Genomic DNA, 25,957 nt, shown 5'->3' with positions numbered 1-25,957 from the left:
TAACAGAAGAGCCATCATTGCATAGAGACCATTGTTCTATCCGTATTGCTCGTATAGATAAAAACGGACACCCAAAGATTGAGTGTTTTTAGACGATCTCCTAGCTCCACCAATTAAGAGGATATGTGTTGCTATTCTACTTTCCCTCTGTAACCAAATTCATACCTGGTTTAAAAACGGGAGAATGGAAAGGGCAGTGCAGGATATAGGAGGATTACAGAGAGAAAATGCTTTGTTTGGGTCTTAAGGAAAATCCCTTGTTGAGGCAGGTATAGACTGTATCTGAAACTGCCATTTAATTGGCTTAATTGTAGAAGCCATTATTGTTATAAAAAGAAATAAGTCACTATTTTTAGTGCCATTGTAATTTCTAACGATCACTAAATGAATGGTTGTTAAGTCATAGACTACCTGTATATCAGAATCCAATTTTTCATTTTGCTCTGACTTTTTCTTTTACCTGTTCTGTGACTTTTCTTTTCCGTATTGGAGACAGAAAACAGAATTCGTAGTTCTCTGATTTATTTCTAAATTTACGTTTCTCTCCTGCCGCCACATGCTAGCCATCGAGTCAGGAGTGATGAGAGCTATAATTCCAAGAGATTGGAGTGATACCAGCAGTAGGAAGGTTCTTTAATGATACACTCATGAGCATTTATGTCTACAATTTGTTCTCAAACTTCCCAGGCACGAATTTCTTTGCCTTTTAAGAACTCTAAAGATGTAGCTTGACTCCTGGTGGCTAGCTGTAGACATCCATGCAATTGATTTGGAAGGGGTTTACCACTGCCTTCTTTCAGGATTTTTCCACCCTTCAGTCTAACGCTAACCCCCAGGTGGTCCTCCTTGCAAGTAGTAACTTAGCACATAAACAAAAATCTACCTTTGCCCACTCCGTTTTTTTAAAAATAACTGGGGCTTTCTTACCCAGTTCAGAGAGTAACAGTTAAGATTTATTGAATGCCATCTGGTTAATTAAATGTCTACTTCCTCCAGTGTCTATAAAAGAGATCATAATATAGCAAGTCAACACTGAGGAGAGTAATTAAAGTGCACCTAAAGTGCAGAACTAAGCTTGTAGTTAGCAGTAATTAGAAGCAAAATTGGTTTAGATAATTGCTTTCTTTATTAGAAGAACCACAGAAACCTGCTGGTGTAATTGTAACCTTATTTCCGGGCCTCTGCCAAACTGAAGCCCATCTGGCCAGCTGACTCTCATTCTCTCTACAGCGAGAAATAAACAGTTCAGTCTTCTGGAATTATCCCTGTTCCAAAGATCTAAACCAGGGGTGTCAAACTCCTGGTTTGCAGGCCAGATGTGTAATGTGCTGGCCATGCCCAGCCCCGGTCTAGTGAAGGAGGGGAAAGTCACGATATGTCATATGACAACAACGTGACACCATGAGTTTGACACCCCTGGTCTAGATCTTTGGAACAGGGATAGTTTTAATACTTCAGCTATCTCTGCTTCCTTCTGGTTGTTGCAAGACTATTAGATGTATTAAAGTTGCAGAGATAGCTGAAGTACTAAAAGATGATTTCTGAAATATTTATTTATAACCATAAAAGCTGATAACAAAAAAAAAAAACAGTTAAGAATTATTTTCTACAAAGACAAAAAACATCACTCTGCTAAACAAATATTTCCCTCAACAATGTTCAACTATTACAAAGTCTGCACTATTATTACTGTTAATCTTCTCATCACTCCTTATCACCCATCCCACCCCACTTGTGATTGCAGGACTGTAATTTTGTCACTTGTATCCTCAAGATTTATATTGACTGTTTCCTAGTATGATTTGATTGTTGATTGTACCCCAATTAATTAATTAATTATATGACTATCATTAAGTGTTGTACGTTATGATTCTTGATTCTTAACGAATGTATTTTTTCTTTATGTATAATGAGAGTATTTACACCAAGACAAATTCCTTGTGTGTCCAATCACACTTGGCCAATAAAGTATTCTATTCTATTCAAAATGTTTCTTCCTCAACCAGATCCTGTCTAGAGGTGAGCATCAATAAAGAAACTATTCAGAAGTAACTCCATATGTTGTCCTTTGTTATTTGAGCTTGGCATTAATCTTGCCAGACAAAAGCAATTATCTGTCTAAGTATATTATTCCATACTAGCAGGCTTGAAGACCTGCATTCCTATTGGTCCAGAAGAGTCGGGCCATGATTGGATGGAATAAGCTATTGTGATTGGTTCGTAAGGGGCTTGCCGTGATTGGGTAAAACCAAGCGCAGCAAGCTCAAAAAGCTGTCATATAAAAAGAGCTGCCGCGGCTAGGGTTGTGGTCTCAGAATCTGTTCGCTAAATAGAGAGCTGTTGTTCATTACTTGTGCCTCGCCTCTCTATGGGACCCACCGACTGAACTTAACATATATCCTGCCTTTATTATTTTTACAAATAATTCAAGGAAACAAACACATCCAACACACCTTCCTCCTCCTATTTTCCTCACAACTACAACCCTGTGAGATAAGTTGGGATGAGATTGGCCCAAAGTCATCCAAATGGTTTTCATGGATAAGGCAGGACTAGAATTCACACTTCCCTGCTTTCTAGTCTGGTGCCTTAACTACTAGAATTGTAGATACGCTCTGTGAATTACTAGGGAGGCTCCATCCTTGCTCTGTTCCTTCTCAGCAGACATTCAGCCTCCACTATCTTTTCGTCTTCTGGGAAAGAGCTGTTCCTACCCTTGCTCATTCTCCCCCACCCGCTCCTCCCTTTGCTGCCCCAGCCCCCACCCCTATCTGCCGCTCCAAAGTAAAAAAAACCTAGTTTTTTTTTAAAGTTTTTTTTTAACTGTGCATGTGCAAAAATCCCTTCCGCATTCTCCCCTGCCTGCCCTTCCCTTTGCTAGTAAATGTTTCAAGTTATATATCATCTCCAAAGAGAAAAGTGACTTTTGAATTCAGCCTAAAATTATAAAGAATGCCATACTTGCTCAGAGAAATAAGATTACAGGTTGTCTTCAATTTAGGACTGTTCAAAGTTTCAACAGCCTTGGAAAAGTGACTAAAGACTCTCTTTTTTGCTGATTTCTGGAAAACAGAAAACAGAAGACTCATTGGGGAAGCTGGATTCACTCAATGACTTCATGATTTTCTTAATATCTGTGGTGATTCGCATAACAATTACCATAAAAATTGTAATAATATTGGATCCGATTCCACTTACAATCACAATAATATATGACTGAAATTCCAGTCCCAATTGTCATCATAAGTCAAGGACTACCTGTAATATTCCAAGCTCAAGCACAGAAATATCTTATTCTATGTCCACGGAGGTTTTTTTTTTCATGAACCAAGTTATTTTTTTTCTATTTAGAACCTACCTTATTTTATTCTACCTTTTGCATACATGATAGAAAGAGCATCTCTCCTGCTGCATGTTGATTGAAAGTCAGATATTGGCTCGTATTTAGCTTGGCAGGAAGCTGCACTATTATAAATACAGGATGGTTATTCACAAGATAACAATTCCACACAACTTTGTATCATTTGCAAATTTGATTAGCATTCTATCCACATCCAAATTATGAATAAAATGTTGAAAAGTAGAAAAATTAGGTCTGACTTTTGCAGCAGCCAGCAGATACCTTCCTCCAGTTGAGGAACTATTGATGATCACTTTCTTCATATGATTTATGAGCCAGCTATGCATCCACTTATTCTAATGACATGCAGCTCACATTTAACTAGTTTGGTAATCAGAATTTTATGATGCTCTTTGTCAAATGCATTCCTGAAATCTTTTTATGTCTATAGCATCCCCAATATTTGCCTCATTAAAAAATGGAAATGAACTTACTTTAGTAAAAGTTATTCTTGACAAAGCCATTGTTTGTTGATCGTTTTCAAAGTGGTTATGGTTTTGTGACCTACTCCAAAATATTCTCACATGTAGATACAAGACAAGTTCCTTGGATTTTTCTTTCCCTCTTTCTCAGGGATAATGCATGAAGTTTTAAGTGTATATAAATTCCCTCAGTGCCCTCTGGAGAATAAACTCATTCAAAATAAATAAATATTCTCTGATATTTGACTGTCAACATTCAGTTCTGCCCTTTCAAACTGTACTTTGCAATTAGTGCTGAATACTTACGCTCCTCATGGAGAAAATGTAGGCAAAGTAAGAATTGAGGAACTCTGCGTTTTTAAAGGATGGTTCTCCGTCCTTATATTTCTGATAACTATTTTATAAATAAATAGAAGGAATTTCAACAAGACAAGAAAAGGCAAATAGTCAGGGGTGGGTTTCTACCGGTTCACACCGGTTCTATAGAACCAGTTGTTAATGTCACTGGTAGTTCTAAGAACCAGTAAAACCGACCCCTGCTTGGCCCCGCCCCGCTCAGCCGCTCCTAGGGGCCAAAAACTGGTTTTTATTACTGGGCATGCACAAAAATCCCTTGCTCATTCTCCCCCACCCGCTCCTCCCTTTGCTGCCCCAGCCCCCACCCCTATCTGCCGCTCCAAAGTTTAAAAAAACCCAGTTTTTTTAAAAAAGATGGTTTTATTACTGTGCATGTGCAAAAATCCCGTCCTCATTCTCCCCTGCCCTCCCCTCCCCACCCCTACTTATAGCGCATGTGCGCTAGTTACAAATATTTACTCGCGCAGCACCATCGCTCACACCACCAGCAGCAGCCGAGCCAGCCAACCGGCCAGCCACCAGCTGTCCGTCCCTGCCTGCCTTCTGCTGCCCTGCTGAGTGAGGGCAAGCCGCAAGACCTGGTTGCCACCGCAGCTAACTGTCCTCGCCCGGCCAGTCTGCCTTGCCCTGCCTGCCTCCAGCCACCACCACTAGTTGGCCTCGCCTGCCTGGACTGCCTACCCCGTCGCCAGCCTCCAAAGACGCAGATTGGTAAGTACAATCCTCCAACCCGGTCGCCTACCTACCGCTGCCAGACCTGGTCGCCTGCCCCATCTTCCCTCACCTTTGTTGCTGCCTTGCCTTCCCAGCACCAATTGGTAGTGAGGAGGCAAAGCAGCAACTCCTGCTGCTGACCTCGTCCCCTACTTCCTCCTGCTACCACCGCCGCCAGCACAATCGAGTGCTGACTCCCAGGCCAGGCACCGCTGCCTCACCCACATGGCGACCGCCATCTTCGCTAGGCCACCAGCCTGCCACCTTCCCTCCCCTGCCGCAGCCCTAGGGTTGCTGCTTTGTCTTCCCACCACCGATTGGTAGTGAGGAGGCAAAGTAGCAAGTCCTGCTGGGATGGTCCCCTACCTCCTGGTGCCACCTATGCCATCAGCCCAGTCGAGAGCTGACTCCTGGGCTTGCCGTCCTTGCCACAGCAATCGAGAAGACTGAGGAGGACCCTGGCATAGTTGGCTAGCCAACTTGCCTGTTTCCTTTTTGGTAAGTTGCTTTTTTATATTTATTTATTTATTTATTTATTTACTATCTTTTTTTTATCATAAAAACAAAATAGATACTAAAGAAATAAACACATAAATAAAAATTATTTTACTATTCATCTTGATGCTTCTTTCTCCTTTGCTTAAAGAAACAACAAGATGAATAGTAAAATAATTTTTATTTATGTGTTTATTTATTTCTTTAGTATCTGTTTTGTTTTTATGATTAATAAAACCAAAAACAAATAGTAAAAACATAAATACATAAATAAAAAAGCAACTTACCAAAAGGGAGACAGGCAACTTCTTGTTACATTGATGTTATACATTATCTGTTTCTGCATAAATCAATATATAGCAACATCAATGTAACAGGAAGTTGCATGCATACATAAATGAATTTTTTTTAAATAAAAGTGTTTTATTTTTTTTTAAACATAAACAAAAACATAAAATATAAACCATCTTCAGTTACATAGCATGTTGGTTAGTACAAATCACTTGTGCACAATCTCTGCAGTCTTTCGTTTCCAATTTGCATTAATCCTTATATCATGCTAAGCAATTGGCCACTAAGCGAGCACCTGGTCATTAAGTGAGGACCACTTAAATTTGAGATGCCAGCCACATGGCCACCTGCCTGGGCCTTGCCAGGACCTCCCCAGACCTTGGAAACTGCCAAAGAGCACTTGTTAAGCAATTGGCCACTAAACGAGCACCTTGTTATTAAATGAGGACCACTGTTGCGACTACACAACACACACATTTGAAACAAAGCTCTGTCGATCTGAAGAATGGCAATCCCCTTCATCAGAATAAACTCTGTATAATAATAATATGTGCAGTATATTGAAAATGCTGTTTGGTTAAGATATGCGCATTAACCACAATAAATGTGATTGAATTACAATGAGTAATCATAAATAATAATGGTAATCAGGGGTAATAGAGAATAATGAGGGGAAATCATTATAAATACCGAGTTCTGGGAAACTCGTGTTAGATTTGACTTTATTTTATTTGTTTAGCTATTGTCTTGGAGTCCTTGCGGAGGAAGGAATAAAAAAGAAGCTTTTGTTTTACCAAATATTGAAGTGAAGTTTGTTTTATTTTCTCCACACATTTGGCCCAAAGAGTAGTTGAGAGGAAAGTCGGATCTAACCCGAGTTTCCTGGAACTCGGTATTTATAATGATTTCCTAATCAATGATTTGTTAGCAACTTTAGCAACTGGAAGGTATTTCACTAAATTGGATTTACAAGAAGCCTACTATCAAGTTCAGATACGAGAGGGGGATCAATGGAAAACTACTTTTAATTTCCCCCTTGGAAGTTTCCAGTTTAACATTATGCCGTTTGGGCTGCAAAGGGCACCCACCGTCTTCATGCAGCTCATAAATGACATATTACTAGAACATTTATATTGTGGTGTTTTAGTCTACCTAGATGATATCTTGATTTATACTAAAACAATGGAGGAGAATGTGGCCTTAGTGAGAAAAGTTCTGAAAAAAATACTTGATGCTAAGCTGTATGTGAAACTCTCGAAGTGTGAGTTTCATTGCACATCGTTGGATTATTTGGGGTATAGAATATCAAATAAAGGAATAGGGATGGATCCCAATAAAGTCAGAGCTGTAGTTGACTGGAAAGAACCAAAAACACGAAAACAATTATGAAGTTTTCTAGGATTTGCGAACTTTTATTGGCAGTTTATTCCTAAATTTGCACAAATCACTTTACCACTAACAGAATTGTTAAAAACTAAACATCAATCGCCAAAACCCAGACCCAGCCAACCCATTGTGTGGTCACAGGGGTGTCAGCAAGCGTTTGACAACTTAAAAGACTTATTTGCTCAAGAGCCCATTTTAAAACATCCTGATACAACTAAAAGTTTTGTAGTACAAGCTGATCAAGTGATGTGGCTGTGGGAGCTGTCCTATTACAGTATAACCTAGATGGACAATTACAGCCATGCACATATATATCATGAAAATTTACAACCACAGAGCAAAGGTGGGCTATTTGGGAAAAAGAGGCTTTCTCTGTAAAATGGGCACTTAGTGCATGGCGACACCTATTAGAAGGGTTAAAAGAAAAATTCAAAGTGTGGACAGATCATAAAAATTTGCAAGCATTACAAAAACCGAGAAAACTGTCCCCTAAACAAGTAAGATGGGCTTTGTATTTTAAACATTTTGATTTCCACTTGCGATATGTTCCAGGAGGTAAAAACTTCATGGCGGATGCACTATGTCGACTACCTCAATACAATGCATCTAGAGATGAAGTTATTCAACCCATGATCTCTGTGGGAATGCCGACTGAACACATTCAGGTGTTGACAACAAAAGAGACAACCAAAAAGGAATTACAAGAGGCTACAAGAACGGATGTATGGATAAAAACCAAAAACACTGCCTGTTTATATAAAGATGGGTTGTATTGCAGAGGGGATAAAATATATGTTCCGTTGAGCTATAGAAAAAAGATATTATCTCAATGTCATGATGTTTGGCAGGCTGGACACTTTGGATTTTTGAAAACACTACATTTGGTAAAGCAGCAGTTTTGGTGGCCACATATGAGATCAGAAATTGAACAGTACCTTAAAGAATGCCACGTTTGCGCTACTGCGAAACCATGAGTAGAAAAACCTTTAGAACTATTACAAACTCTATCAGATCCCAACCAGCCATGGCAAGACATAGCCATGGACTTTACTGTAGAGTTGCCCAACAGTAACAGATACACGGTAATCTGGACTATCATAGACTTGTTTTCAAAACAAGCTCACTTCATACCATGTAAAGGATTACCTTTGGAAACAAAGTTAGCAAACCTATTTATAAAACACGTATATCAACTGTATGGCACACCCAGGAGAATAATTTCAGATAGGGGTGTGCAATTCACGGCATGATTATGAAGAGCGTTTGTACGTCTTTTAGGATCCTCTCAAGGTCTTAGCTCTGCAAACCATCCCAGCACTAACAGGGCTGCTGAAAGAGCCAATGCAATGATTGAGAGATATATGAGATCATACATCTCTTATCAAGAGCGAGAATGGGCTGATTTACTGCCATTTGCTGAAGTAGCATATAACAATGCCATACATGAAAGCACTGGATATAGCCCATTCCAAATAGTAAATGGGATAGAATTTGTTCCAATCCCTGATTTACAGTGTGATGATCAACATCTTATGAGTGTCAAAATGTGGTCCAAAAAAGTACAGGATAGCTGGAATAAAGTAAAAGAGACTCTCAATAAAACAGCACTAGAATACAAACAACAAGCAGACAAGAAAAGACAAGACTATAAAACATTCCAACCTGGAGATTATGTTTATCAACTAAATATATAAAATTACACTTAAATAATTGAAAATCAGGACCAAAATATATTGGACCTTTCCAAATTACTAGAGTGATAAACCCCATAACTGTAAAACTTAAACTACCACCATGCTTACACCGAATACATCCTGTGTTTCATGCTAGTTTACTGAAGCCTGTAGAACACATTAATATACCTCAACTTGAAGAATCTGTACTAGCTAAAGATGTGAAATCGACAAAGTCCTAGATTCCCGGATACGTAGAAAAGTGTTGTAATACTTAGTAAGATGGAAGGGGCAGCCTGAAACAGAGGCAACCTGGGTAAAACTATCAGATATATGTGCAAACAGACTGATAAGACAATTTCATGTTAAATATCCAGATAAACCTGGACCACAAGTAGAGAAATAAGTAGTGTTATAATATACAGTGTATTGTTTTATAGACTGGTTCCTGGTAGAGGGGGACACCTGTTACGACTATGCAATGCATGCATTTGAAACAAAGCTCTGTTGATCTGAAGAACAGCAATCCCCTTCATCGGAATAAACTCTGTATAATAATAATCACGATAAATGTGATTGAATTACAATGAATAAGCATAAATACTAATGGTAATCAGGGGTAATAAAGGCAATCATGGGTAATAGAGAGTAATGAGGGGAAATCATTATAAATACCGAGTTCCAGGAAACTCGGGTTAGATCCGACTTTATTTTATTGCTTAGCTATTGTCTTGGAGTCCTTGCGGAGGAAGGAATAAAAAAGAAGCTTTTGTTTTACCAAATACTGAAGTGAAGTTTGTTTTATTTTCTCCACGCATTTGGCCCAAAGAGTAGTCGAGAACCACTTAAATTTGGGTTGCCAGCCATAAAGCCATGCCCCACCCCAGTCACATGACCACGTAGCCATGCCCACTCCATCACATGACCACATAGCCACGCTCAATCAGCAAGCCACTCCCACCCCAGTCACATGGCCATCAAGCCACACCCACAAATTAGGCCATGCCCACAGAGCCGGTTGTTAAGAAATTTGAATCCCACCCCTGCAAATAGTGTATTTTAAAAAAAAAATCCCATCTGCTCTTGGTAAGTATCACCACTGAGAAATTCAAACCTGCATGTGACTTAGGGTGGGTCAAATTTTTTAGCTTTCAATTTCAAAACATTGTGGCATCAAAAGTTGTGGCATGCCTTTGGGATTGTAAAGATATTTTTGTTACTTTAATACAATTTAAATGTGCTTGGTAAGCAACTGAAAAATATAACTTTTTAACATTTTATTTGTTTCATATGGAGACTGCTAAAATCATTACAGGGAGTAATAGAGAATTTATCTTCAAATTATAGATCTCAATCTTTTTTAACAGTACTGAATGGAAAACTCTTCTGGAAATCTTAATTTTAATTATTAAAAAAAACCTGGAAACAAGCTTTTAATTTAGAGTCCCTTAGCTGCCTTGTGATAAAATGAGATATCTTAAAATATTCTAGAATTTTTCTGTGAGAAATGGTTTGGGTATGATAGTTCATGAAAAACATAAGACATTTTCTATCTATCAACTAAAACAGGAACAAAAAGGAAGTAAAAAAAAATAGACCAAAATATGTAGCTGGCGTTCTAGAAAATGAACAGCACTAAGAGATAAATTTCCACCTGCCAGAGCAGGAGATTGAAAAGATCTAGCTGGAAAATGCCATTAACAATCTACTGATTCAAATTTGCTTTAATCCTTGTAATTAATCACTTTTTGACACTTTTCAGAGGCATACCAAATGCTTTGTGTGAGGTCCTCCATACAGCCTGAAGTTTATGAGAGAAAAGATTTTGCAATTGACCTTGAGGTATCAATCTTTAAAAGAAAAAAAAATCTTTTTCTTACAAAACTTATTAAAGAAAAAAATAATAACTTTCCAAAAGCCTCCTGTCTTTTACAAAAACTTGAATTTTTTAAAACTAACCTTAAATATGATTTTTTTTAAAAAAAAACTGGTCATCCTTATAAAAATATTCTCCTCCTTTGATGTCCCTCTCTTTTTTGGGTGTGTGTGTGTAATATTTGTGGATGTGAGTGTGAATCCTGACATTTTTTTTAATTTCCCAAAGTTCAAACAACAGCATTCAAATGTCGGCTATGTACACAACACTTTTGTTTCCAATCCAGAGTGTTATACCCCTGGGTCTTCCAAGGAGCAAACTAGGCTACCAAGAAGCTGAGCATACATTCCCTCTCCTGATTAACTGAATTTAATCTTTTAAATAGCTCCAACCACCATTATGGTTTTAATAATACCAAAGGATTAAGCAAAGGACTCAAGTCCTGAAATCCTAAACTTCCAGGGGCAAGAATGTTTCTCAGAAATATTTAAAGAGAAAGAATGGCATCTGCAGATTGCGGAATTGCACAATACTGGATACAGTTGTCACATGCAGGGAAGTATTTTCCTTACTTCAGTTTGAATTCTGCAAAGAATAGCTCAGATTGGAAGTGGAAATACACAACCAACTGACTTCAGACTCCGGGGCAATTCTTGCCTACTGTACATTCTAAGTGCTCCATTAAATACAACATTTAAGAGATCCATGTTTTATTTCCAAACCGTGTTTCTTAGAAAACTGAAATTTAGCTTCTGTAAATTGTATGGTTTTGTATTTTGTTTGTAGACTTGAGGGTCAGGGAGTTTAATTATTTCTTTATGATACTTGTTTTTTCCAAATGGCTAGTTGTCCTAAAAGATTACATGTGCCAAAACTTTCTTTCCTTTCCCACCAAGGAAAACAGCATCCCTGGGAATGGTTATGGTAACAAGTAAAGAGTGAAATCTCTAAATACCCTCTTCCCTATCGCTACTCTAAGAAAATGCCATTTGTGTGGGAATAAACTTTGACTTGGGTATTGGGTAATGATTAGTCTAAGACCTTATACATACATGCTTGCTTAAAGGTCACTGAGATAGTGTAAGGAAATTAAGAACAAACACTAGAAACAATCAAGCAGCTCAGACAACTGTAAACAAGTCTGTACTATATCTAATTATTGTAATCCACAATGTGACTATACTTGCTATGCTAAAAATCTCAATAAAAGGGAGCACTGGAATTTGCTCTGGGCTCTCATCCCGAGAACACTCGCTTGTGTCTCATCTTTTCCATGAGAGACCACCACACATTTGCAGCAGTAATGTTACTGACAAATGGAAGTACTTTCATAGAGTGGATTGTTTGCGGTTCCTTTTACCACACATGGATATTTCCAGATGTCTCTTTTCTCATTTTATTTCTCTCAGGTCCTCCATAACTATAGGAGCAATGGAATCTATGGGGAGGGAGAGGTCACATGGGCACAATCTAGAGGTGGTATTCAGCGGATTCTGACCAGTGCTGGAGAACCGGTAGCAGAAATTTTGAGTAGTTCGGAGAACCGGCAAATCCCACCTCTGACTAGAGATTTTACAGTATCCTTCCCCTGCCACGCCCACCAAGCCACGCCCACAGAACCAGTAGTAAAAAGATTTGAATCCCACCACTGGTCTGAAACCATTCTGCAAAATTAACTTAATGGAGCTGTGTATAAAATTGGCGCTGTGTGATTTCCGATCAGGAGGGAGAAACCCTCTAAATAAACTGTTCAGTGATCACAAGAGAACATTAACTAAAGAACTGTCCAAAGATTGCCTAGAGTTACTTCAAGAAGGTTATCAATTCAAAAGCGAAATCAAATAACCCCATTAAAATTTTAATGAAACCTGGCCATATATTTGAATGAAACTGTAACCTGGCCTCAACTATATTTTTGAAGAAAAAACAAGCAACTTCATTATTACCTGTTTTAGCGGTGTAATGCTGGAACACATTCTAATCTGTATCAAAATTGAGAGCAATGTTCTTATTACCACTTTCTATTAATGCATTCAATAAGGATAAAGATACAAATTACCCTCCTTCATTTCACAATCTGGGAAAAGCATGGCAGAAACCACATCAGAATATGGCAGCTCTGCCAGCACACCCCATCCATACAATCACTAATTACAATAAGGCTTGTATTGTTACTGCCCCAGAGCTCTTCCCCTAAGCCCTAATTTTATCCCCATAACAAGGAAATATATTGAGAGAAACGTGAATTCTGAGAGCACTATTTTTCCTGCAAACCTCTGTATTATGGACATTTGCTATATCCAAGGTAATATTTTACTCAGCAATTTTCTAATCTTCTTTGGAGGACTAAGGATCCATATTTCATTTCCTCATGGTCTGCGTCCATGAAAACATCAATCCTGAGATATTCTTTGGTTCCCTAGCTCTTGCAAAATTAATAGAGTAGTTTTTATAATGTGGACTGCCTGAAGGTAAACATAGATTTATTAGAACTGAATGACATAATACTTATATATAGTTCAGGACTGATCATTCCTTAAGACTTTTCCTGAAGACTCAGCTAGTTGTCAGCATCTAGGTAACCTTGGCTGATGTCAAAAAGAAAACAACATTGATCCTAGTTAGTACTTGAAAGAGAAATCATCAGGAAATCTTAAGTCTGGAAAATATATTGAGACGTTAAGGCTTCTCTAATCAGCTTTGTCCTCCTTGACCGAGCCTGACATTGGTATCAGTTCGAATTCAGAATCTACATTCCCATTCTTCAGTTGTAATTGCCACTTGGAAGCCTCTCTGAATACCAACTTCTAGTTAAGAAATGAGCACTGTCGAATGAAGGAGACACACTTGGCTGATTCATTACTCTTCTGATAGTTTTCAATGTTCCAAGGGACAAGCTGTATAATTTGTTCGACGTCGGGGACTGAAGCCCAGGAAAAGACAGGGAAACTCCAGAGAATCTAGGCAAGGGGAAGCAGGCAGGAAAACTGTTGAAAATGGTTTGTTTACAGCAACAACAATATCCATACATCAGATTTCATATGGGTGACCTGCAAAAAGACCTACACGACAACTGCTTTGCAATGGCTAAGTGTATTGTCCTCTCCCTTTAAGGGAAGACATAGTGCAACTTCAACATGCACTATGCATACTGGAGGAATATTCAAAACGTTGCAACTTTTGCTCAGACAGTTCTGGTGATCAAGGGTGAGAACAAATATCAATGCCAATCTATCATCGTTTCATGACTGCTGCTGGACCAAGGCCAGCATTGCTAATACAACCACTTTGTTCCATTTACTCCCTTCTCCTGCAGATCTATGGAACACTGAACTATATTACTACTTTTTTTTTTCAGAAGTGCAAAGTACACAATCATTTTATTTATTTATTTATGTATAAATTTATATTGCTGCCTATTCACACATGGCAACTCAAGGCGGCTTACAAAAATATAAAACCACATATAAAAACAATAAAACTTTGGTGGTAGTGGATCTGTTTACCAAGATGGCGCCTTATATTCTATGCAGAGCATTTGCTCTGGAGATTCCATAACTCTTTCAAGACTATATTTTTCATATGAGATCTTAGTCAGCCATGTGACCTCAGGTTCTGGCTCTCAATTTACATCCAGGTCCTAACTTTCTTCAGGTTGCTGAATATTTATATTCATTTGCCATTATCTCAACACCATGGAACAAAATGAGCAGAGAAAGCTAATGGCATGTTAGAACAATTTTTGTGTTGTTAAGTTTCCTATCAACAAGATAATTAACTGGGGTTTTTTTGTCACTTGCAGAATTTGCATATTACAACTCTCTGTCTCCTCGGTTACCATAATTCCCTTTCAAGCAGTTTATGACTATAATCTCCACCTGTTCTTTCTTCAAATTGCTGCATTGTGGTTCCTTGGGTCTTAGATTTTCTCCAAGAGAGACAGGTGACACAATTGCTTTTCAAAGAACAGTTAGATTAAGCCAGGGATCTCCAAACTTGGCAACTTTAGGACTCGTGGACTTTAACTCCCAGAATTCCTCAGCCAGCCATGCTGGCTGGGGAATTCTGGGAGTTGAAGTCCACAGGTCTCGAAGTTGCCAAATTTGGAGACCCCTGGATGAAGCCAAGGCTGAGTACAGACATACAGCAGATGTGCATAAGTAAGAAGGTACCAAGACTGCTAGGGGGAATTTGATATGACTTTTCATTAAGTTTTCACTTTCTTTTATCCATCCAAGAAACTCACAGAATCAACGTTACTCAGATATAATCAACCCAGTGGCCTTTCATTTGCAATTGCCCATTTCAGTGAAAGTATGTCTGGTGTTTCACCGTTTTTGTCTTGTGGAAGATCAGCCTCCCTGTCCTTTATTTGCAACCTCCAGCAGTTCTCATAGACAGGGAAGAGGAATATGAGAGTATTTTTTGGATTCTTGACACAGGAGGGAGAAGCTTGAATATCTGATTCAGTGGAAGGATTAGCCTGATATGGAGCAACCCAGAATTGGCAGTGGACATTTAAGTATCACATCCATCAGTTCTATCTCAAATACCCATGTAAGCTCCCTTCCCCTAAACAGCCTCCAGACTCACCAAATAATGATCAACAGGGGGGAAAACACCTCCTTGCTTTCTCCAGTTGGCGCTGTGATTAGGCAACCAGGGAGATGACACATTTCAATGTTGTCTAAATCTCCTATTTCATACTTCACACACTTTATATTTCACCTACTGTAGCACCCATGTATACAATTTGGTAGGACAGTTTCACTAGAGCAATTAATATAAGCCTGCTATAAGAGTCATTATTCATCAGGTTCCTTAATAGTAGGTCTTGTTCAAGAAGGAGGCATCACAAAAGTATCAACTGAAGATGTCATCGTTACTTTGGTGTTGGAGAATATTTATCAGAATACCATGGACAGCTAAGTAGACAAACAAATGGATCATGGAACAAATAAATTCAGAGTTCTTATTTGAGGCACAAACAGCCAAGCAAAATTTACCCTACTTTGGACAATTATGCAAAGACCTAGCTCTCTGAAGAAGGCTTTAATACTGAGAAAGAGAAGGAAAGAGAAGATGATGGACTGGAAGGTAGATGGACTCAGTTACAACAGCAATGAGTGCACCATTGGAAGACCTGAACAACCAGATCTGAAACAGATCATCATGGAGAAAATCAGAGGTGGTATTCAGAAGGTTCTGACCAGTTCTGGAGAACTGGTAGTGGAAATTTTGAGTAGTTCCAAGAACCAGCAAATACCACCTCTGACTGGAGATTTTACAGTATCCTTCCCCTGCCATGCCCACCAAGCCACGCCCACTGAACCAGTAGTAAAAAAAAATTGAATCCCACCACTGGAGAAAATCTATCTATGTGATCACTAAGAATCAATACTGACTTGTTGGAACAAAATTACAAACATAAACCAACAATCAATGAAAAGTTGTGTTATCAATTACCAGAAATATTTTGGAGCACACAAAAACACAAACATACTTTCAAGTAACCATCCCTTTTCACAAGTGATCCCAGGAATAGATGCAGCTCTCTTAAAGTGTTGAAGATAAGTGTCCTGTTTGCATTCCCCTATACTCCAAAGCCCTTGATGGAGATGGTACCCAAAGATCTGGAGAATCCCAGTAGCCATGATAAGATATTATGCCACCTTCCTCTTCCAGGAAAAGCAGAAGATAAATGTGTGCTTTTTTAGTCTGCCTTTTTCCCCAAGCTATAGAATTAATTTGTATCTTAGAGAGTGCTTTGGAGAAAAATGAAAGAAGATTGAAGTTACATATGGTCCCACATTTTATGGGTTCAATATCTCCAATAGATTTCATTTTGTTTAAATTCCACATCAATAGAATTGAGTGTACCTTTTAGAACCAAATGAATAAATCTATGTTATTAATCTGCTCATAAAACAGTTTCATTCTGCTGGAACAGACTTTATGTAAAACCACTAGATTCATATCTCTGCGATTATGTGATTTTGAGATTGTCTTATAAATCAGAGATTCCCTGGAGCATAATATTTCTTCTGGAAATACTAAATTCTGCTTGTTGATATTGCAATGTGTTTTAGGATTGAAGAAGTTGCATGGCCAGTAACACCCCAAATATAGTAGATATTATTTTGTCTCTTCCAGCAAAGTTAGATCATCTTTAGGTGACATTCCTCCTCCTCCTCATTATTATTACTACTACTACTACTATTATTATTATTATTATTATTATTATTATTATTAATCACCGCACAGTCAGCCAGATGTTCAGAACAGGTTTGGCATTTTTGTCTACCTATCAAGTCCTTACCAAGAACCTAGGATAGGCAAATCTGAATGTTTGATGGTTTTACAGATATCATTACAGGTTGGAAGCTGTTCCAAGTAAAGCTGCCTTCTGCAATTGACTGATGGCAAATTTGTCAATGTCTGTGGTGTTCAGTTGTTGTTGTTGTTATTATTATTATTATTACTATTATTGTTGTTGTTATTATTATTATTGTTGTTGTTGTTGTTGTTATTATTTTCCCAGGAGATACCAAAGTCATTATGGGATTTGGGAATCAAGACTAGCTGTGACTTGACCCTACAAACTGTGGTTCTGCAAGGAAAAGAGCTCTTTGGGCATCTCCTTTTTGATGCTTTATATATGTAATAAATCACCTATATTCAACAAGAGTATCCCAAAGTGATTTATTACAAACTTAAATAGCAAAAGTTGACAATTGTAGCTGATCGAAAATGTAAAAATGATAGAGCCAGCAAGTAAAATAGTAGGTTTTAAAATACTTGTAAAGCTTTTTGTGTGGGTGTCAGAATGCCAGAAGTTCATTGCCTAGCACCTAAAAGAAAATAGATTTTAATGACACCAAATGAACATGTCAGCGGAGTGAATTTCCCAAAGTGGGCGCCATTGCAGTTAAGCCTCATCTTCAATCATATTGTCCTTAACCTCAGAAGGGAAGCTGACATGGAGGGAATTATTTGCTGAAAAACTCAATCCTAGTGACAGCAGGAATTTTAGCCCTACTATATAAGAACATCAAGTGTATTTCACATTGCTGTGTGGCAGCAGGCACCATTATCAGGAGTGGAAAGGCTATTATGCAGATGATAAATGAGTTAAAGATAGGTATGGTGGAGGAGACTGGGTGGCTGACATAATTATAGATTAGGTATGTAATATTAGAATCCACAGAGTGGAACTTAGCTACCTAGCCTACCATTTTAGCTTGTGTTAGCATTCATCTGTAGTGTTAAGAATAGGTGGCTGTTAGTTTATTACTAAAACATAGCCATCCTTTCCCATGGCCCATTGCACAACACCAGCAGAAACTCCTAGTAACATGATTCAAGCAGTGATTCCTGACCAGCTTTGGAAAACAAGCTTTTTTTAAAAAAATGTTTTCAGTGCTTTAGGAAGAGATGAAAAGTGCATTCATCAGGTTTCTCCTGCATTTACAGGTGCCTTTTTTTTTCTTCCTTGTAGACCATGCCTAACCACACCAACTCATGTTTCATTCACTCAGTTTAGTCTGGGGATTAAATTAACATTTTGGTCATATTGCAATATCATAATCATAATTGACATTTTTCAGCATTCTGCCCAGAGCTTGCAGATCTGACATCATGGTGAATGGAAGGGTTGGGGGGGCTTCTCGGGGCTAGCTTATTTTGGTGCCATGATGACAGGAAGCCTCTTGAGGTTCTTCTATATTTGACAAGCTTCACAATTTAAGCTTTCCTTGAAACCAACACTACTGTGCTTTTGCAGACTGCCAAATGCATGCATACAAATACATACGAATGAAGGCTTACATGGTGTGAAGGAAATGAGAAACTTTTTTTCTTTGCTTTCTTTCTTATGAAGCCTGGAGAAATAACTCCTTGTTAAACTGCCAGGCAGAGAGTGCCGTAGTTGGCAGGTTTCAAGCTGAACTGGTGCTGATGGGTTCGCATTTTATATTCAATTATTTGGCTAGCTTGGGCTGAGCAATGATAAGCTGAAGGTGCTATCTGCAAGCTCCAGACTTGCAAGTTTATAGACAATATCATGCTTTTGATCGACAACTGCTGAGGATAAAGGGGGAGAAATGTGGCTGGATTTAAAGAACATTGGGAATTATTTATAGATGGAAGAGTTGGCTCTATGGCATCATAAAATGGGTTAGAGTGAACCCCTGCTGTCCTTCCTTGCATTGCTTAAAACTGCTTTCCCCATTAATGTCTCTTCTTGATAATCAGAAAAAGAAAACAATAAGCCAAAAACTCTTTGGAGTGGCAATGGGTAAGCTGTCCCTGTCCCTTGTCACTGCCTCATTCCCCCACTTTCTCTTGCAGTTTTTACTCCTACAGGTAGAGGAACAATCAGGTTATGCATTCCTCCCCTAGATAGATTGCTCAGAAACTCTAACTTGGTGATATTATCTTGCCCTTGGCTTTTCTCTATAGCTACTGAGAAGACTTTCACCACATCTCTTTTGTAATTATAGAAACCCAATACCAACTGTTAAGAAATTCAAAAAACTGGGTCTCCTGTTATTTGAAAGAAAATGCAGCCTGTATGGAATGGGAAGATCTCGTGCTAGATTAGAATCATGATATCGGAAGAATAATTGGCTTGCTCTCACCAGTCTTTCATCATCTCCTCTGTCAAAGTACCTATGCCTATCTCCCAATGGATCCTACCTTTCCTATCTTCAGCTTTGCACTGATTTGAATCTTCTTTTTCTTGAGGCTGGCTTGATTCAAAGCAAGGCTGCAAAAGGCTATTTCAACCATTCTTCAGATGACTAGCACAACAGCTATGTTCCTCTGGTCCATCCCTTCTTTCTTGGCCTCCTCTTCCCTCCAGTCCATTTTTCCAGATTGGCTCTACAAAAAAATCCCAGCTCCTTTCTCTTATTCTAGAGAGAGAACATTGTATCATGAATTATATTTGATGCTACTCAGTGGTGGAATTCAAAATCTTTTACTACCAGTTCTGTGGGTGTGGCTTGGTGGGTGTGGCAGGGGAAAGATACCGTAAAATATCCAGTCAGATGTGTTATTTGCCGGTTCTCTGAACCACTCAAAATTTCTGCTCCTGGTTCTCCAGAACTGGTCAGAACCTGCTGAATACCACCTCTGATGCTATTGCTTACCAGGTCTGCTTGTCATAAACCTATTCTCATCCATAATTTAATCTTGGATCAGAGGGTGAATCTTACATTTATCACTGAGACCAGAGATGGAATGGTATTCTCTCAGAAATGTACCCATCTGAATTTTATTGAGTTTCTCATCAATTTTTGGAATAACCATAGTGGATGACTAAAGCAGTTGGCAAACAAGCACACCCTTTTATACTGTATATAGGATCTTTACTACTGTGGCTATGACATATAAACTGGGAAAATAAAGCGAGGCACCAATATCAGAGCATAGGGGCTTTATTTATTAACCAATTTTCAATAACAAACAAAACCAGAAATGTGCACTACCAAGCAAGATGTGGTTAAACAGGCCAAATCTCCTACTGGGATTTTTGTTTCCTGGTAGACATTTTAATGCTCTGTAGAAATTTTTCATTGAAAGTGCATCTCCCAAAATGTGAGTGTGTGTGTGTGTGTGTGTGTGTGTGTGTGTGTGTGTGTTTTGAATCTCCAATTTCTTTGGAAGATTAATAGGAAGAGCAATCAGTTGTTGAATAAGGTATCTGCCAAACCTATGAAGGCAAATTAAAAAGAAATGGAGGGAAGGGATTTACTCCAAATCACCTTAGCCCCCAAAATAGAAACATGGCTAAAATAAAACACACAGTCCTGGGTTATGGCAGATCTCAGGGAGGGCAGACAATTCCATAGTTTATGAGGCATATTAAGAAAGTTGATACATTATAAAGAAAATATAAATATCACAATATTAAATGGAGTCTCTTGTTTGATCATGATCTTATAAGAAGAAAAGGAGCTACCTTTTAAAGAATGTTAGGTAATTGTCATTATTAGTAGACATTATATACCCGAACAAACCAATTTATGGTATATATTAACTCATTCATTGAATATTAAAGGGGGGAAATAGTGACACACACATCCCGCTTCACATCTACTCATGAAGCAGCCTATCATTTTCTTCAACTTCAGAAGTTTTTTTTTTTTAAAGTTTCTGAACGCTCATGAAAGACAGATCTACAATGAGTGCATAGATTTAGCCACACAACAATGATGGGATTATTTCTTCCAGATCTTTAGCACATATATACCTATTTTAACTCAGGAAAACAATTCGATTCGGTTCCCTGAATATCTTGCTTCAACTTACTTTTTTTGAAGATTCTTTTAGTAGGATGATGCTCAAGGTTTTGAAATCCAGACTTCTCCAAGATGTGGACAATGAATTGTCAGATTGTATAAGCTGGATTCAGAAGAGGCAGAGGGATCTAAAATCACATAGAAAGGATAAGAGAGTTGCAAATAAATGTCTAATTTTGCTTTATTGATTAAACTAAGGCTTTTGACTTCATCTGCCTATTGAAGACTTTGTGCGATGCCAGTTATAGCTGAAAAGGAACAACTAATTGACTCAAAAATGAAGGAAGAAATATTAAAGCTATCTTTAAACTATGCCTCTGCTGGTAATTTAATGGCCAAAGAATAAATCTGTTTGACAGGAATAGATTAAATAGTAACCCTTTGAAGTTTTGGGGCAACCTTCCCAGATTATTGTTCTTTATCCTTTCTAAATTGCTACTCCCATAATCACAGGCACATAATCAAGCACACTTGGAGAATTCCAAGTTGCCGAAAGCTACTCTATGGTGATAAAACCTATATAGCCTTTTACAATGTTGTGGGTACAATCACTGGGGAAAGGGATGAATGTTTTATAAAATAAGAAAACCAGGTATGTAATAAACTGGGGGTGGAGAGGCTTGATATAGAAACTGTTGCCCAAAATAAAAGATTTGTCCCAGGAACCAAACCTCACTCATTGGCAACTGCCAAATTAGCAGCAGTAATTGGGCTTATTTTAACCTCAGACCTTTCAATAGGTTCCCTTGTTGGTTTGTTCTCTTTAATCATAAGGGAAAGCTTTCCAGATATTGCCAGTCTTAAATGTTCATACTGATGTTGTTTTCACTATGAGAACCAGTGATGGGTTGGTGTTACCAAATCCCCCAAAACCTTAGATGCATCCTTTGTTTAATAATAGAGCATTAAACACCTTCTTCTGCATACAGAACATAGCATTGGCCTCTGTAAATAGAGCACAGATGCCTGGCATTAATAATATACTACCATGTTCCTCTGAAAATAAGACTCTGTCTTATTTTATTTTTTTGCCACCAAAAAAGGCACCAGGCCTTATTTTGGGTGGAAGGTATCCTGCACTGACTCACCTCACTTGTGTGCGTCACCCACCCACCCACGCCTCTTTTTTACTATCAGAGGCCTTCAGGAACTTCTTCATTCGGAAAGGCCAACAAAGCTTTTCTGAAAGCCTTTGCGGCCAATAACAGAGTTCCGGATCGATCTTATCGGCTAGAGAGGCCTTCAGGAAAGCTTTACTGGCTGTAGAAGAAATAGGCCAAGGTGTGCGAGGCCTGGCTGCAACTATCTGAAGGTAAGTAGTAGAGCGGTTCCACACGCACCCCATCCCCACCCAAGCTTAATTTTTACCTGTGTACCCTGGAATGGGCAAGGACTTCAATAGGGCTTATTTGGGAGGCAGGGCTTATATTGGGCACACATGTAAAAATCAAGCTAGGACTTACTGTCTGAGTAGATTGTATTTTGGGGAAACATGGTATAACTTATGGATCTCACTGCTACAAGTTGTGGGAATGGTCATCAGCTTAATATAGCTTTAGAAGGGGACAATGCAAAGGATAAGGCCACCTGGATTTGTTAGACATGATAATTACATGCAGATCTAAGATTCAAAGACAGAATATGCTAGCTAAGTGCTAGTGCCGAAGGCAATAAGTTTTTTGTTTTCATATGCTGATTGTGGACTTCCCAAAACGATGTAATTAATTACTATTGGAAAGAGACTGATTGATTAGATAAATTATTGGTCTTCTTTAGCAGCCTCTTCTGAGCATCATCCAAACATTTTAATTTCTCATAATTTATGAATTGTTTCCATATCACTTCACCCAACTGTCAACAGTGCTGTAACTAAAATATAGATTATCTGACAGGTTTCCATAAATCTAGGAGCAATTTTTTAAAAATGTAGAATAAAAATATCAGTGGATCTTAAATTGCAGACCAAACTGCTAACTTCAGATTGTTAAAGCCAACCAGTACTTAACAAGCTCTAAACTGATGATTTAAAGAAAGAAGACTAATACACCTGTGGGAAAAACTGCAGAATGTCACATTGCTAGAGGAAATGAATTATGAGAACAGATTGAAAACTTAGTGAATGCAGGTTGGAAAGTCTTCTCTTGCCTGTCTGTAAAAAAAAAAGAAGTTAAATATCATCCCAATAAAACTTGGAGAACACTGAAGCATTAAATGCATTGCTTTTATCTCCGATAATAGGAGATAGTGTGAATAACCTGCCTGTCAAGCTTTTAAAGGGTTTGCCATGGGTTATTCTAGAAGCAGCTAAAGGCTAGCCTTCAGGAAATTTTGAGAAATTGGGACAGCTGCAACTTGTCATGGACAAATTAGGGATGTCCATGTGCTTCAACCATGGTCCATGTATTTCTCTTCCCTGACCAATTTTTCTACAGATATAAAAAAATGTGCATTTGATGGAGATCAACAGCATTTTGGGCAACCAATCTGTAATTCTAATTGGAAAAAAAATAGAAATCCAGTTCTCTATATGTGATTCTCCATCATACTGTTTTGTATTGGTATCAAATATTTTTATTATAGCATAGAACAAGGCTGTCAAACTCATGGCCCATGGGCCAGATGTGTCATGTGCTGGCCACCCCCCTGCCTAGTTTAGCAAAGGGCGGAAAGTCTCGATACGTTATGTGACACCATCATGACGATGTGAGTTTGACACCCCTGTCATAGAACAACTTCAGTTTTGATGCAACAGTTATGATTGTATCTCCCTCCAAGAAAAAAAATACTTTTCATACCCCATTGTATGCTGGTCTATGACCACAATAAAGATTTGATTAATTGACACCCCATTTCTTTCAGTGGGACAAAAAGAGTCAACAGCTTTAATGCTCACTACAGGAGAGAACCGATGGCGGCTCTCAGGAAATCAGAACAACCTCACTGCCCAGTCATGATTTTTCCATTAGTATCACTGCCTCAGCCAGGCCCTATCCTATCTTTAAATAGGGGCATCTGAAATTCAGCTTCTGAATAATCTTCTGAGCATTAAGCTCCAGAAGCTGCCCAAGATAACTGACAGACAGGTATCCCAAAGGTGCTTTTTCAAGAGGCAACTGGACTTTCTGGGGGGGGGGGTGGTTTGGAAGATATTTCACTTCTCATCCAAGAAAATTGCCTCTTGAAAAAGCACCTTTGGGACAACCATGATTTGGATGACTGAGAATCTCCATAGATATTGGACAGGCAGATTATTTTCCTGCCAGAGGCAAAGGATCAGGTGGCATTGTTTCCTATTTAATATAAAAAGCCAACCAGACCAAGAGTGGAATCATGCCTCTCCGTTGGTTACCTTCCATTATACCTGAAGACAGTAGATAACTGATGTCAAACTCATGGCATCATGTTGCCGTCATGTGACATTTTGTGATGTTTTTCCCATTGGCGGAGCAGAGGTGGGCATGGCCTATGTGTGACCTATCCAGCCCACAGGCTGCCAGTTTGACACCCCTGAAGTAGATGTATGAAGAATACTGAGGCTTGACCTCAGTATCTGTTACTGTGTTGGAAGAAATGTCCATCTGGGTTCACTTCCAAGTGGGAAGAAAGACACTGGAAACATGGGGGCTGATTGGAAAGATGGTTTAATGGTGGACAAGACCACATGGTTTGAAATCCTGGGTAGCTGACCACATGGCGTGGAGAGTGAGATATATTTATACCCTCTCTTGGGATTTGAACTTGCTTCCTGTTCTTATGAAAGAAATGTATTCTGATTGGTTGTCAGACTCCCATGGGGCTATGCAGGGGTAATTTTGTAGTTGTGTTGAGTCCCAGGCTTGGATGAATCTTGCTGGGTGATGCAATCCCGGGTGCCATGTGGTGACATGGATAGAGGGCTAATCCTATTATGTCCTGAGGATGAAGGTCTTTTGTGTTGTAGATAAGCTGGCCCAGCCTTTTGTCTTGTAGATAGGTTGGCACCAGTCTTTTTGGGGCTGTTAATGAAGGTAGGGGCTGCTTTCCAAGAGCATGTATCTCCTTTTCTCATCCAGGGAGGTATAATCAGCGTTTTTAATATTTTCTATAATATTTCATTCTTCTAGGAGAAGGGTGGGTGCCCACTTTCTACAATGGTATGCAGATGCCTAGCCTGGTCTAACAGCAGGCTCTAGCTTGTGATTCAAATTCTACAAGAGCCATCTTTATTGGAGGAGGAGACAACTGGGTACCCTAAAATAGAGTATTGGCCCTACCATAACTAAGCTTATTCAGACTATAAAGGAGATAGTATCCCACCAGTTGGTTCAAAGGATGGAGAACGCACCTTTGCATTCAGTACCAGAGAGGTACTGTTGGAATTAAAAGGGATAGTAGTTTGCCCATCTCTGAAGATAACCTTCTTCAGAACCTAAGGCTTTCGCCATTTGTTCCCTCTTCTTATTTTTACCCACAGCAATAACCCTGTTGGGTAGGTAGCGGTTGAAAGAAAACAGCTGGCTCCAAAACACTCAATAAGCTTTCATGGATAAGGGTGGATTAGAATTTGTATCTCCCTGCTGCTCACCCAATCTTTGATCTGTGTACCACATTGACCATCTGATTGCATCTATTAAGAGCCAGTAAATAGGTCTTTCACCAAGACCTTCCTTATATAAAATTGAAAAAAAGACTCAAAATCAAACGTGTGTGTGTGTATGTGTGTTTGATTTTGAGTCTCCTGTTCTTTCATTTTAAATTATATCCTTTTTGTATACCGATCGATACTGGTTTAATCCTATTGTTTTTATTTCTTAAACTGTAAATTACTTTAATATTTTTAAGAGTGGGAAGGAAAGAGTGGACAGCTAGTCTGAAAATGACTGGCAGGAAAGAGGGGGTGGGAATCTGCTTTCTTATCAGAATCATTTCACTCGCTGCTCCAGTCATGCAGGGCACAAAATAGCAGCCAAAGAAGAGAATCAGCAGAAACATTAACATGGAGATGAAAGGAGATGGCAAAAAACCATGACTGAGATGCATGTTATTTGGGTGCCTACATT

Source organism: Pseudonaja textilis, chromosome 1 (assembly GCF_049901715.1).
Source record: "Pseudonaja textilis isolate UNSWEBS1 chromosome 1, rPseTex1.2, whole genome shotgun sequence".
Lineage (NCBI taxonomy): Eukaryota > Metazoa > Chordata > Lepidosauria > Squamata > Elapidae > Pseudonaja > Pseudonaja textilis.
This window is presented reverse-complemented; position numbering follows the sequence as displayed.